The 14,674-nt window shown below is 37.8% G+C and overlaps 1 protein-coding gene across 1 annotated transcript in view; it reads left to right on the top strand.

The window, feature by feature from the left end:
* Positions 1-14,674, top strand: part of TMEM156 (transmembrane protein 156) — a 57,312-nt gene that overhangs the window by 16,268 nt on the left and 26,370 nt on the right. The gene's annotated exons all lie outside the window — the stretch shown is intronic.

A 14,674-nucleotide genomic window follows, 5' to 3' on the forward strand; every position in this document is an offset into this window, starting at 1 on the left:
CCCAGATAATCTGGGATAGTTTCCTTATTTTAAGATCAGCTGATTAACAACCTTAATTCCATTTTCCACCTTAATTCCCCTCTGCCATGTTCTGGAACATATTTACAGGTTCCAGGAATTAAGATAGGGACATCTTTGGGAGCCATTATTCTGTCTGCCAAAACTGAATAAAAAAAACATGAGAGAAGGTACAAGTAACTAATGTTAGAAATGAAAAAAGTATAAGTACAGACACAGCAAAATTAAAGATATAATAAGAGGATATTATGAATAATTTATGTCAGTACATTTAAGGACACATATCTAGGAAAATATAACTTACCAAAACTTAGGAAGAAATGGAAAGCCCAAGGGTTTTACAACAATTAAAGAAACTGAGTCAATGGTTTAATCTTCTCTGTTTCAGATTATTTTCACACTAGTTTCAGATGATTTTCCAGGCAAGTTCTGCCAAACTTTCAAGAAACACACCAAACAGATAAATGCAATTTTATGTAAATTTTTTCAAAAGATAGAAAAGAGGAGACATTTATTTATTTGTTTTTAAACAAAAAGTTGAAAATTTTATTTACTGGGAAATTTCTCCTGGTTTTTTTTTTTTTTTTTTTTTGAGATGGAGTCTCACCTTGTCACCCAGGCTATAGTGCAATAGTGTGATCTTGGCTCACCGCAACCTCTGCCTCCCAGGTTCAAGCGATTCTCCTGCCTCAGCCTTCTGAGTAGACAGATTAGTAGCACGCACCACCATGCCTGGCTAATTTTTGTATTTTTAGTAGAGTCAGGGTTTCACCAGGTTGGCCAGGCTGGTCTCGAACTGTTGACCTCAAGTGATCCGCCTGCCTGGGCCTCCTAAAGTGCTGGGATTACAGATGTGAGCCACCACACCTGGCTCTTGCTGATTTTTGCATAAGTGTGTGTGACAAAAGCAACATCAGAATTTATTACGATTCTATCTACAAATTGAAGAAGATGATTTTATTGGTCTATTAAACCCCTCAGTGTCTTCTACCTGCCCTTCCTAACTTTTACATTCAAAATTATCTTCCTGCCTATATATCTGTTAGTCAATAATCTTTCTTCCATTAAGCTTATGAAATTCTTCATGACACGACATGGACTTTGACAGTGCTGTTTTTGATGTCATAATACATGGCATATTGACTTGTGGTAATATGACTTATAGTTTATTCAGAGGTCAGTAAACTATGGTCTTTTACAGCCTCTTTTATTTAAAATGGTTGGGAAATAAAGAATATTTCATGATGTAAAAATTATATTAAACTTGAAGTTTAGTCTTCATAAATAAAGTTGGAATACAGCCATGCTCATTTTTATATAAATTTTCTGTGGCTGTTTTCATCTTATAAGGTGTGTAGCTGCAATAGAGACAATAGGACTCAAAGCCTAAAACATGTACTAAATGACTCCTTATAGAAACTAAGTTGCAGACCATGGCCTATGTATTTACATTACACTAAAGTGATAAAATATAGGTATTTGACAGTATTTAAACTTTGGAATGAATAATCTTACGTAGTGAAATGTATAGGTATATCTACATTATAGATATATCTTCTTAATTTTTAGTTTTTCAGTTGATTGTTTTAGCTTTTCTAAATACATAATTTTGTCTGTAAATAATTATAACAATTATGTCATACTACTCTTTTTTTTTGAGAGAGGTTCTGGCTCTGTCACCTAGGCTGGAGTGCAGTGATGTGATCTCTGCTCACTGCAACCTCTGCCTTGCAGGCTCAAGCCATTCTCCCACCTTAGATTCCCTAGTAGCTGGGACTACAGGAGTGTGCCTCCACACCTGGCTGATTTTTCTTTTTTTTGTAGAGAGGAGGTCTCACTTTGTTGCCCAGGCTGGTCTCAAACTGCTGAACTCAAGAGATCCACTTACCTTGGCCTCCCAGAGTGCTAGGATTACAAGTGTGAGCCATCACGTCCGGCCTCATACTTCTCTTTTCCAACACGTCCAAGCAATGTTTCCTCCATTTACTTATTTATTGTTTTTGAGACAGAGTCTCAATCTGTTGTTCAGGCTGGAGTGCAGTGGTGTGATCTCAGGTCACTGTAACGTCTGCCTCCCGGGCTCAAGCAATTCTCCTGACTCAGCCTCCCAAGTAGCTGGGATTATAGGAGTGTGCCACCATGCCTGGGTAATTTTGTTTGAGACAGAGTATTGGTCTGTCACCCAGGCTGGAGTGCAGTGGTATGATTTTGGCTCACTGCAACCTCTGCCTCCTGGATTCAAGCCATTCTCCTGCCTCCGCCTCCCGAGTAGCTGAGATTACAGGCATGCACCATCACGGCCAGCTAATTTTTTTTTGTATTTTTAGTTAGAGGTGGGCTTTCTCCATGTTGGTCAGACTGGTCTCAAACTCCTGATCTCAGGTGATCCGCCCGCCTCAGCCTCCCAAAGTGCTGGGATTACAGGCATAAGCCACCATGCACAGCCTCCTCCATCTATTTCTAATCAATGTTTTCTTCTGAATACATTGGCAGATTTTCCTGGCAAATAATAGGGAAAATTTTGACATAAATATTTATACTGTTTGATCACTGAAATATATTTACATGAGTATCCTTAGTGCTATAATATATTGATAATTTGATCCGAGACAGATAGATTTTACAATGTAAGGATATTTCTCTTTTACACATAGAATTTATAATAATTTGCAAATAAATGTGATATTTTTAAAATGCTTTTAAGCATCTAGATGTAGTTCATATTCTTTTAGACTCATTGATGTAATGTATTTCATTAATACATTGTTAAGTATTATATCATTTTAAAATTTTTGATTCAGAGGGTACATGTACAGGTTTGTTACATGGCTATATTGCGTGATGCTGAGGTTTGGGCTTCAGTGATCACATTGCCCAAATGGTGAACATATTTCCCAGTAGGTAGTTTTTAAGTCCTTGCCTCCTTCCCTCCCTCTCCACTTTGGGAATATTCAGTGTCTGTTTAGCCCGTCTTTGTGTCTGTGTGTACTCAGTTTTAGCTCCCACTTATAAAAGAGAACATGTGGTATTTGTTTTTCTGTTTCTGCGTTAATTTGCTTAGGATAATGGCCTTCAGCTGCAACCATGTTGCTGCAGAAGACATGACGTCAATCTTTTTTATGGCTGAATAGTATTCCATGGTGTATATGTACCATATTTTCTTTATCCAATCTACCACTTATGGATTGATTCCATGTCTTTGTTACTGTGAATAGTGCTATGATAAACATATGAGGGCAGGCATCTTTTTGGTAAAACAATTTATCTTCTTTTAGGCATATTCCCAGTAATGAGATTACTGGGTTTGATGATAATTCTATTTTCAGTTCTTTCAGAAATCTCCAAACTGCTTTCCAGAGGGACTGAACTAATTTGTATTTCCACTAACAGCGTATAAGCTTCCCCTTTCTTTGCAACCTTGCCAATGTCTGTGGTTTTTAAAATAATAGTCATTCTGACTAGTGTCAAATGGCATCTCATTGTGGTTTTGATTTACATCTCTGGAATAATTAGTGATGTTGAGCATTTTAAAGTATATTTGTTAACTGCTTGAATGTCTTTTGAGAAGTGTCTGTTCATGTACTTTGCCCACTTTTTAATGGGGTTGTTTTCTTTCTTGTTGGTTCGTTTCAGTTCCTTATAGATTTTGTATATTAGTCCTTTGTAAGATGCATAGTTCACAAATACTTTCTCCCATTCTGTAGGTTGTTTGTTTACCCTGCTGATGATAGTTTATTTTGCAGTGAAGAAACCCTTCAGTTTAATAATGTTTCAATTGTCCATTTTTGTTTTTTTTGCATTTGGTTTTGAAGACTTTGAAGTCTTAATTTCTTTGCCTAAGCTCATCTCTAGAAGAACATTTCCTAGGTTTTCTTTTAGCATTTTTATAGTTCGAGGTCTTATATTTAGGTCTTTAATCTATCTTTAGTTAATGTTTGTATATGGTGAAGGAGATCCAGTTTCATTCTTTGCATATGGTTAGCCAGTTTTCTCAGCACTGTTTATTGAATAGAATATCCTTTCCCCAGTGTTTATGTCTGTCAGCTTCATCAAAGATCAGTTAGTTTTAGGTGTGTAGCTTTATTTCAGGTGTCTCCATTCTGTTCCATTGGTCTATGTGTCTATTAATATTTTGGTACCAATACCATGCAGTTTTTGTTACTCTAGCCTTGTAGTATAGCTTGAAGGTGGAAGATGTGATGCTTCTGGCTTTGTTCTTTTAGCTTAGGCTTGCTTTGGCTATTTGGGCTGTTTTATATGGGGGGATAGTTAATATAAATTTTAGAATAGTTTTCTCTTCTGAAAAATGACATTGGTATTATAAGAATAGTGTTGAATCTGTAGATTGCTTTGGGCAGTATGGATGTTTTGATGATATTGATTATTCCAATCCAAGAGCATGAGATGCTTTTATACTTGTTCGTGCTATCATTTCTTCTATTATTATTTCAAAACACAGCAGTGTTTTGTAACTCTCCTTGTAGAGATCTTTCATCTCCTTGGTTAGATATTCCTAGGTGTTTTATTTCCTGTTTTTTTTTTGTGGTTACTTGAAATGGGATTACATTCTTTATTTGATTCTCAGCTTGAATGTTATTGGTGTATAGAAATGCTGCTGATTTTTGTATGTTGATTTTGTATCCTGAGACTTTGCTTAAGTCATTTGTTAGGTCTAGGAGTCTTTTCACATAATCTTAGGGTTTTCTAGGTATATAATCATATCATCAATAAAAAGAGATAACTTGACTTCCTCTTTTCCTATTTGGATTTTTTAAATTTTTCTCATGCTTGACTGCTCTGGCTAAGACTTCCACTACTATGTTGAATAGGAGTGGTGAGAGTTGACGACATCTTTGTATTGTTCCAGTTCTTAGGGGGAACATTTCCAACTTTTGCCCAGTCAGTACAATGTTGACTGTGGGTTTGTTGTAGATGGCTCTTATTATTTTGAGTTGTGTTCCTTCAAAGTCTAGGTTGTTGACGGTTTTTATCATGAAAAAAATGTTAGATTTCATTGAATAGTTTTTCTGTATCTATTGAGATGATCATAAGGTTTTTTGTTTTTATTTCTGTTTATGTGGTGAATCACAATTATTGAGTTGCATATGTTGAAATATCCTTACATCTTAGGAATAAAGCCCACTTGATTGTGGTGAATTAATTTTTTGATGTGCTGTTGGATCTCGTTTGCTAATAGTTTGTTGAGGATTTTTGCATCTGTATTCATCAAAAATATTGGCCTACAATTTTCTTTTTTTGTTGTCTTTTTGTTTGGTAGATTTTTGCAATCAGGATGATACTGGTTTCATAGAATAAATTAGGGAAGAATCTTTTCTCCTCAATTTTTTTGGAATAATTTCAGTAGGATTGGTAGCAGCTCTTTCTTGTATGTCTGGTAGAAATTTGCTGTGAATTCATCTGGTCCAGGGCTATTTTGGGCTGGTATGTTTATTTATTACTGACTCAATTTCCGTATTCATCATTGGTCTGTTTGGAATTTCTGTTCCTTCCTAGTTCAATCTTGGGAGGTTGTGTGTGTTTCCAGGAATTTATACATTTCCTCCAGATTTTCTGGTTTGCGTGCACAGAGATTGTAGTTGCTAAGGGTCTTTTGCATTTCTGTGCAATCGGTTGTAATGTTACCTTTGTCATTTCTGATTGTGCTTATTTTGATCTTCTCTTTTTCTCTGTTAATCTAGCTAGCAGTCTTATCAATCTTATTTGTCCCTTCAAAAAGCAACTTTTATTTCATTGAACCTCTTTATAGTTTTTTGGGGTCTAAATTTCATTTACTCTGCACTGATTTTAGTTATTTCTTCATTTCTGATAGCTTTGGGTCTAGTTTGTTCTTATGTTTTAGCTCCTTTAGGTATGGTTAGGTTGTTAATTTAAGATCTTTCTTCTTAATGTAGGAATTAGCACTATAAACTTTTCTCTTAACACTGCTTTTGTTGTAACCTAGAGAGGTTTTAGATTGTTTCTCTATTTCCATTTGTTTCAAATAATTTTTTTATTTCATTCAGGAGGAAGTTGTTCAGTTTCCATGTATTAGTGCAGTTTTGAGAGTGCCTCTTAGTATCCAACTTGTTTTTAAAGGGTAGTATACCTCGTTCCTCAAACTCAACAAAAATGGGACAAAAACACAAATTTACAAGCCAATCTCACTTGCAAATATAGCTATAGAACTTTGAAATAAAACACTGAGAATACACAAGCAGCCAGGCGCGGTGGCTCATGCCTGTAATCCCAGCACTTTGGGAGGGTGAGGTGGGCTGATCAAAAGGTCAAGAGATCGAGACCATCCTGGCCAACATGGTGAAACCCCGTCTCTACTAAAAAGAAAAAAAAAAATAGCTGGGTGTGGTGACACACACCTGCAGTCCCAGCTACTTGGGAGGCTGAGGCAGGAGTATTGCTTGAACCCGGAAGGTGGAGGGTGCAGTGAGCCGAGCTCGCACCACTGCACTCCAGCCTGGCGCCTGGCAACACAGCAAGACTCTGTCTCAAAAAAAAAAAGAATACACAAGCACAATATAGAAAAATAATCAAATTAGATTTATTCCTGGAGTGCAAGATTAAGTTAGCATTAAAAAATCTAATAATGTAATTCACTACATCAACAGATCAAGGAAGAAATACTATATAATCATCTTAATAATTGTCAAAAGTGCATTCGATTCTATTTAATAGTCCTTATAATTAAAAATTCTTAGCAAACCAGGACTAAAGGAGAATTTGCTTAAATTGATAAAGGGCATCCAAAATAATTGCAAGAAATATTCTCAATGATGACACATTGTAAGTATTCTTAAAATCAGGAGCAAGCAAGGATGCCCACTCTCATAATTTCTATTCGACCTGGTACTGGACATTCTTGACACTGCAGTAAGACAAGTATAAGAAATAAAAAGTATGAAGACTGGAAGGTAAGAAATAAAGTTATTGGCTGGGCGTGGTGCTTCACACCTGTAATCCCAACACTTCAGGAGGCCTAGGCAGGTGGATCACGAGGTCAGGAGTTCAAGACTGGCCTGGTCAACATGGTGAAACCCCATTTCTACTAAAAATACAAAAAATTAGCTAGGCATGGTGGAAGGTGCCTGTTATCCAAGCTACTCGGGAGGCTGAGGCAGGAGAATCACTTAAACCTGGGAGGCGGAGGTTGCAGCAAGCCGAGATTGTACCACTGCACTCCAGCCTGGGCAACAGTGTGAGAGTCACAAAAAAAAGGAAGAAAAGTATTATTATTTTCAGTCAATATGCGTATTTGCATAGAAAACCTAAAAGCTATAAAAAATTAAAGTTAATAAAGAAGTTTAACAAAATGACAAAAAAGAAGATTGATATTTAAAAGTCAATTGTATTTCCATATACCAACAACTGGGTTAGGTTCTTCACTGAGCTTAACAAGCTGATTTTAAAATTTATTGGAATGAGCAAAGGGCCAAGAATTGCTAAGATACTTCCCAAGAAAAATAACAAGGTGGCCAAGTGTGGTGCCTCACACCTGTAATCCCACCACTTTGGGAGGCCGAGGGGGGTGAATCATGAGGCCAGGAGTTCAAGACCAGCCTGGCCAACATGCTGAAACCCCATCTCTACTAAAGATACAAATAATTAGCCAGGTGTGGTGGCAGCTACTCAGGAGGATGAGGCAGGAGAATTGCCTGAACCCCAATCACGCTGTTGCACTCCAGCCTGGGTGACAGGGTGAGACTCCTTCTCAAAAAAAAAAAAAAAAAAAAAAAGGCAAGGGGACATTTTCCTCTCAGATATAAGAGGTTTTATAAGGAAAAGTAGTTTGTCAGCATGGTATCTTTGCAAAGATGAAAAAATGGACTAATGGAACAAAATTGAGAGCCCAGAAACATGCTTATATATGACAGAGATGTCATTACAGATAAGAAAAGATAGGCTACTCAATAAATGCTAGTGTAATTAATTGGTTATACATTAAAAAAAAAACAAATTTGGTTCCACACATCATACTATATACAATTCCATATCTGTCACCTAGTCTGGAGTGCAGTGGTATGATCATGGCTCACTGCAGCCTCAACCTCTTGGGCTCAAGCAATCCTCCTACCTCAGCCTCCGTAGTAGCTGGGACTACAGGCATGCACCACCATGCCTGGCTATTTTTGTGTGTGCGTTTTTTGTAGAAATGAGGTTTTGCCATGTTGGCCAGGCTGTTTTCAGGCTCCTGGACTCAAGCGATCCACCCACCTTGGCCTCCCAAAGGGCTGGGATTACAGGCATAAGCCACTGTGCCCAGCCATTCCATTTTTTAAGAAATGAAATGTGAAAGGCAAAACTTTAAAAACAACTTTTAGAAGAAAATACAGGTAAAGATCTTTTAAGGAAGAAGGACTTCAGACACAAAGCTCAAATTATTAAGAAAGTAGTTGATAAATTTACTATATTAAGAGCTTCCTTTAATTAAAAGATAATAAAGAAAATAGATAAGGTACAAACTGTGAGATATCTTGATAAAAAATTTAGAGAATTTATTGAAATTTTAAGCAGAAAACTTAAAGAACTTCTAAACATTAATTAGATAAAAAGACAACCTAACAAAAAATCAGAAATTAGAAAAAATAGAGAAAATTAGGAAATATACACTAAAACCATGAAGATATTCTATTTGACATTCATCAAATTGGCAAACCTGAAAAGCACTGGTCAGAAAGAAAGAACTGCCAGGAGGTTGCTCACGCCTGTAATCTCAGCACTTTGGGAGGCCAAGGTAGGGGATCACTTGGGGTCTGGAGTTTGAGACCAGCCTGGCCAATTTGATGAAACCACGTCTCTACTAAAAATACAAAAATTAGCCAGGCATGGTGGTGCATGCCTGTAATTCCAGCTACTTGGGAGGTTGAGGCAGGAGAATCACTTGAACCCAGGAGGCGGAGGTTGCAGTGAGCTGAGATTGTGCCACTGCACTCCAGCCTGGGCAACAGAGTGAGATTCTGATTTAAAAAAAAAAGAATTTTTATGCATTGCAGGTGGGAATATAAACTGATACAAACCATTTTTTGTATAATGATATGGCATTTTCTACTAAAACTGAAGAAACGCCAAACACCCAGTCATTGAACCCTTAGTGTACACTAAAGAGATGTTCATGAATATTTATAGTATTATTATTTTAATATCAACTTCATTGACATATAATTTACATATAGTAAAATGCTCCCATTTTAAATGTATACTTTGATGAGTTTTGACAAATGTACTCACCAGTGTACATACTGCCACAATTAAGATACAGAACATTCTATCACTTCTAAGTTTCTTTTTGCTTCTATTAGTCTGTTTTCACACTGCTATAAAGATACCATCCAAGACTGGGAAATTTATAAAGGAAAGAGGTTTAATTGACTCCCAGTTCTGCATGGCTGGGGAGGCCTCAGGAAACTTACAATCATAGCGAAAGGCAAAGGGGAAGAAGGCACTTTGTCACAAGGCAGCAGGAGACAGAAGGGAGAGAGAAGAGGGAAGAGACTTGTAAACCATCAGATCTTGTGAGAACTCACTCACTATCACAAGAATAGCCTGGGGGAAACTACCCTGTGATCCAGTCATCTCCCACCAGGTCCCTCCCTCAACACCTGGGGATTACAATTCAAGATGAGATTTAAGTGGGGACACAAAGCCAAACCATACATTGCAAAGCTCCATTACAGGAGAGCCCTTCTCCTGCTGCCAAAGCAGTTTTCCACTTTCTTGAATTTAATATAAGTGGAATTATACAATATATAGCCACTTGAGTCTGGCTTCTTTATAATGCCTCTGAGATTCATTCGTGTTGCTGCTTGTAGTTTTTTCCTTTTTGTTGCTGAGTGGTATCCCATTACATGCATACAGCAAGAGTTATTTATATATCGACTAGATTTTAGACATTTAAATTGTTTCCAGTTCTTGGCTATTATAAGTAAAAAAGCTGCCATAAAAATTCACGTACAGGTCTTTGCGTGGACATATGTTTTGATTTCTCTTGTGTAAATTTCTAGGAGTGGAATTTTTGGGTCATATGGTAAGTATATGTTTAACTCATAAGAAAATCTGTTTTCCAGAGTGATTGTACTATTTTATATTCCCACCAGCAATGTATGAGAGTTTCAGTTCATGGCAACGTTATTCATAACAGCAAAAATGGAACAACACAAATGTTCTCTGACAGAAGAATGAATAAATAAATTATAGTATATTCATTCATAAGAATACCATATATAATTAACTACGGCTTTATGCACCAACATGACTAAAACACATTAAACAAAGTAAAAGCAAATCACAGAATATGTATGGTATATTCCATATATGTGTATATATTTCTAAACTATGCTATAGTGTAGGGGTGAGAAGAGATAGGGGTGCTTCAAATATATTGGTAATATTCTGTTTCTTAATCTGGGTGATAGGTACATGGGTATTAGTTATTATTATTTAACTGCCATGATACATTTTATTCATATGTGTGCGTAATATATTTTTACAATAAAAGTTTAAAAAGAAAGATGTTTCTTTAATCTTGCCGTGGCTTTTCTCTAAAAAGAGGAAATAATTGACTTGAGCATATAGTGCCACGTATTTTCCCAATTCTCTTTAGTATTCTATGTACTTCCTCTGAGAGGTTGCAGTCTTAGTACTGGAGTAATTCTGGAATGCATTTCCATCCCTGAGAGTGAGCATTTAGATGTCAACTCTCAGCAGTATTAATGGCAGCAGTTAAATTCATAAATCCTTGTTTATGGAGATGAGAATATAGTCCACCTGATAGCAAAAATGATTGAGTAGAATTTATTTCTTAAAATTATACTGGGGAAGGGTGTGTCTTCTATTTATTTCTTTTCCAATTGAATTATTTAAAGCTGAGGTTTAAAAATCATCATGAAATTACCCCATAGCCGAATATAAAGGATCTGTCATGAATTCTAGAAAGCTCAGTTGGTCACTTATTAAATAAAGAATGCTGCAATATTGACAGTAAAAATTTCTCTATCTCTTTTCTAAGTCATATCATAGCAATATAAATTGAAGAAGTTGAAGCTTTCATAAAGCGAAAAGTGCCAGTGAGGAAAATGGAAAGATGGCAAGAAATCAGTTTTTAATCTATTTTAGTGATATTAAAAAAAGGTATAGATTATGGAGTTCCATAGTGCATTCCATATCCTTCCTTGGCATTATTACCGAAGGCATTTTTTAAAAATTATAGTTACAATCTGATTACAACTTTGATTATAAATATATTAAAACATAATCAAATTGTATATTTGAATAAATTTTTTATAGCTGGAAACTAAATGTGAGTTATTACAGAAGCAATTTCAAATATAGAAGGCTAGTAAATGAGCACTTAATGTATTAAAGAATAAAAAAAATCACCAGTAATTAAACACTTATGGAATAACTATAAAAATACAAATTATACAAATTTAAAAAATGCTTTAATATCAGTCATGAGCTTGATTTTTTTCAAGCTTGAATCAAGAAATACGAGTAGGAGTAATCATTCAAAAAAGGAAATAATTCTTTCATTGTGCGCCATATGATTTAGAAATCTTCAAAATATATTTTGCCCCATAGGATTATATGAGAAATGGTGAAGATGCTACATAAAGGTGAAATTAACCATGTCAGTTGTTTTCTTATGGTAACAAAGAACTATCAGACTGGGAATTTCTGAAAAATAGGTTGCCTATTCCTTAGTTGATCATAACTAATAAATAGAAATCCCCAATTTTTACACAGTACGCTTGATTATTTTGATGAATAAAATCATAGATAATTCTGTCATAAAGATGAATTTAAAATTTTTACCTTGGAATATAGGTTTGCATTTTACTGTGTTTATTTATTTATTTATTTATTTGAGATAGAGACTCACTCCGTCGCTCAGGCTGGAGTGTAGTGGCATGATCTTGGCTCACTGCAACCTCCACCTCTCAGGTTCAAGCAATTCTCCTACCTTGGCCTCCCGAGTAGCTGGGACTACGGCACCCACCACCATACCCAGCTAAGTTCTGTATTTTGAGTAGAGATGGGGTTTCATCATGCTGGCCAGGCTGGTCTCAAACTCCTGTCCTCAAGTGATCCACCCAACTCGGCCTCCCAAAGTGCTGGGATTACAGACCTGAGCCACCACGCCCGGCCTGGGTTTGCATTTTAAATGACATATATTTGTACAAATTTCAAAAGTGTTTCCATATGTACTTTATAATTTGATGTTACTATAACTCCATGAGATTAACAGGGTTATCTCTGTTTTGCTAGTAAGAAACTAGACTCTTGGAGATTAATAAGTAAATTGTCTAAGTATCTTGACTAATGACAGCTACAGCACTGGAATATTCTTTCTCCTTTTGAGACAGGTCCTCCTTTTGTTGCCCAAGCTAAAGTGCAGTGTGTGATCATGGCTCACTGCAGCTTCAAACTTCCAGACTCAAGTGATCCTTCTTTTTTTTTTTTGAGACGGAGTTTCGCTCTTGTTACCCAGGCTGCAGTGCAATGGCGCAATCTCGGCTCACCGCAACCTCCGCCTCCTGGGTTCAGGCAATTCTCCTGCCTCAGCCTCCCAAGTAGCTGGGATTACAGGCACGCGCAACCATGCCCAGCTAATTTTTTGTATCTTTAGTAGAGACGGGGTTTCACCATTTCGACCAGGATGGTGTCGATCTCTTGACCTCGTGATCCACCCGCCTTGGCCTCCCAAAGTGCTGGGATTACAGGCGTGAGCCACTGAGCCCGGCCTCAAGTGATCCTTCTACCTCAGCCTCCTGAGTAGTGAGGACTATAGGAGTGTGCCACCACGCCTGGCTAATTTTTGTATTTTTTGTAGAGATGGAGTTGCCATGCTGCCCAGGCTGGTCTCAAACTCCTGAGCTCAACCAATTTGAGCACCTCCTCCTGCAAAAGGACTCAGATTACAGGTGTGAGCCACCGCACCCAGCCTAGAGTGTTTGCCTTTTGCTTCTGAACTTAGTATTATTTCTGTTATACCATCATTTCCATATCTGATGTTTGTCTTCAGACAAAAGTAAAAATTATGGTTTCACCTTGTTAAATTTCATCTTTGGGTGTTGTGATAGTCTGTATAACGACCATCCAAAGACATCAGGTGCTAATTCTGAAAACCTGTAAATGTTACCTTATAAGGAAAAAGGGTCTTTATAGGTGTGATTTAGTTAAAGATCTTGAGATGGGAAGATTATCTTGGATTAACCTTGTGGGACCTAAATCCAATCACAAATATCTTTATATAAGAGAGGCGGGGCAGGGCGTGGTGGCTCACGCCTATAATCCCAGCACTAGGGAAGCCAAGGCGGGTGGATCACGAGGTCAAGAGATCGAGACCATCCTGGTCAACACGGTGAAACCCCATCTCTACTAAAAATACAAAAAATTAGCTGGGCATGGTGGCGCGTGCCTATAATCCCAGCTACTCAGGAGGCTGAGGTAGGAGAATTGCCTGAACCCAGAAGGCGGAGGTTGCGGTGAGCCGAGATCGCGTCATTGCACTCCAGCCTGGGTAACAAGAGTGAAACTCCATGTCAAAAAAAAAAAAAAAAGGTAGAGGGCGATTCTACACAGAGTTTTGTAGAAAACAGAGACACAGAGGAGAAAGTAATGTGACTATGGAGACAGAGATTAGAGTGATGTGGACACAGCCAAGGAATGCCAGCAGCCACCAGAGGAGCAAGAAATAGATTCTTCCCTAGAGCCTCCAGTGGTAGTACAATCATGTAGACCTCTCGATTTCTGACAATTGAAACTGATGTTGGACTTGGGGCCTCCAGAACTGTGAGAAAATGAATTTCTCTTGTCTTAAATTACCAAGGTGTGGTCATTTGTTGCAGCAGCCCTAGGAAACGGATACAAAGACACTGTTCAGAGTTTTCATACCCTGTTCAACTCCATGCAATTGACTTGAGTCTCTATTTTGGAACAGATAGATTCAGAAGAACCTAAGGTTTATCTATAAAAAATTCTCCAGAATGGAGAATGGTTAAAATGTTGAGATTCCAAGCAACACTACTTCTCTTCCTTCCCCTTCCCCTTCCTCCTCCTCTTCCTCTTCCTCCTCCCCCTCCCCTTCCTCCTCCTCCTCCTCCCCCTCCATTCCCCCTCCCCTTCCTCCTCCTCCTCCCCCTCCATTTCCCCTCCCCTTCCTCCTCCTCCTCCTCCTCCTCCTTCTCCCCCTCCTCCTCCTCCTCCTCCTCCTCCTCCTCCTCCTCCTCCTCCTCCTCCTCCTCCTCCTCCTCTCTTCTTCTTCTTCTTCTTCTTCTTCTATACTTTAAGTTCTGGGGTACATGTGCTGAATGTGCAGGTTTGTTACATAGGTATATACGTGCCATGGTGGTTTGCGGCATCCAACACCCTGTCATCCAAGCACTTCTTTCTAAAGACATCTGTTCTCCTAAAATTAATAGGGAACGTAAACAAGTTTAAAAAAGAAATGTTGCTGGGCACGGCGGCTCCCTGTCTCTACAAATACTTTTTGAAAAATTAGCTGGGCATGGTGGCATGACCCTGTAGTCATAGCTGCTCTGGAGACTGAGATGGGAGAATTGCTTGAGCCTGGGAGGTCAAGTGAGCTATGTATGATTGCACCATTGCACTCTAACCTAGGTGACAGAGCAAGATTCTGTCTCAA

This window comes from Callithrix jacchus, chromosome 3 (genome assembly GCF_049354715.1).
Source record: "Callithrix jacchus isolate 240 chromosome 3, calJac240_pri, whole genome shotgun sequence".
NCBI classification, from domain to species: Eukaryota; Metazoa; Chordata; class Mammalia; order Primates; family Cebidae; genus Callithrix; species Callithrix jacchus.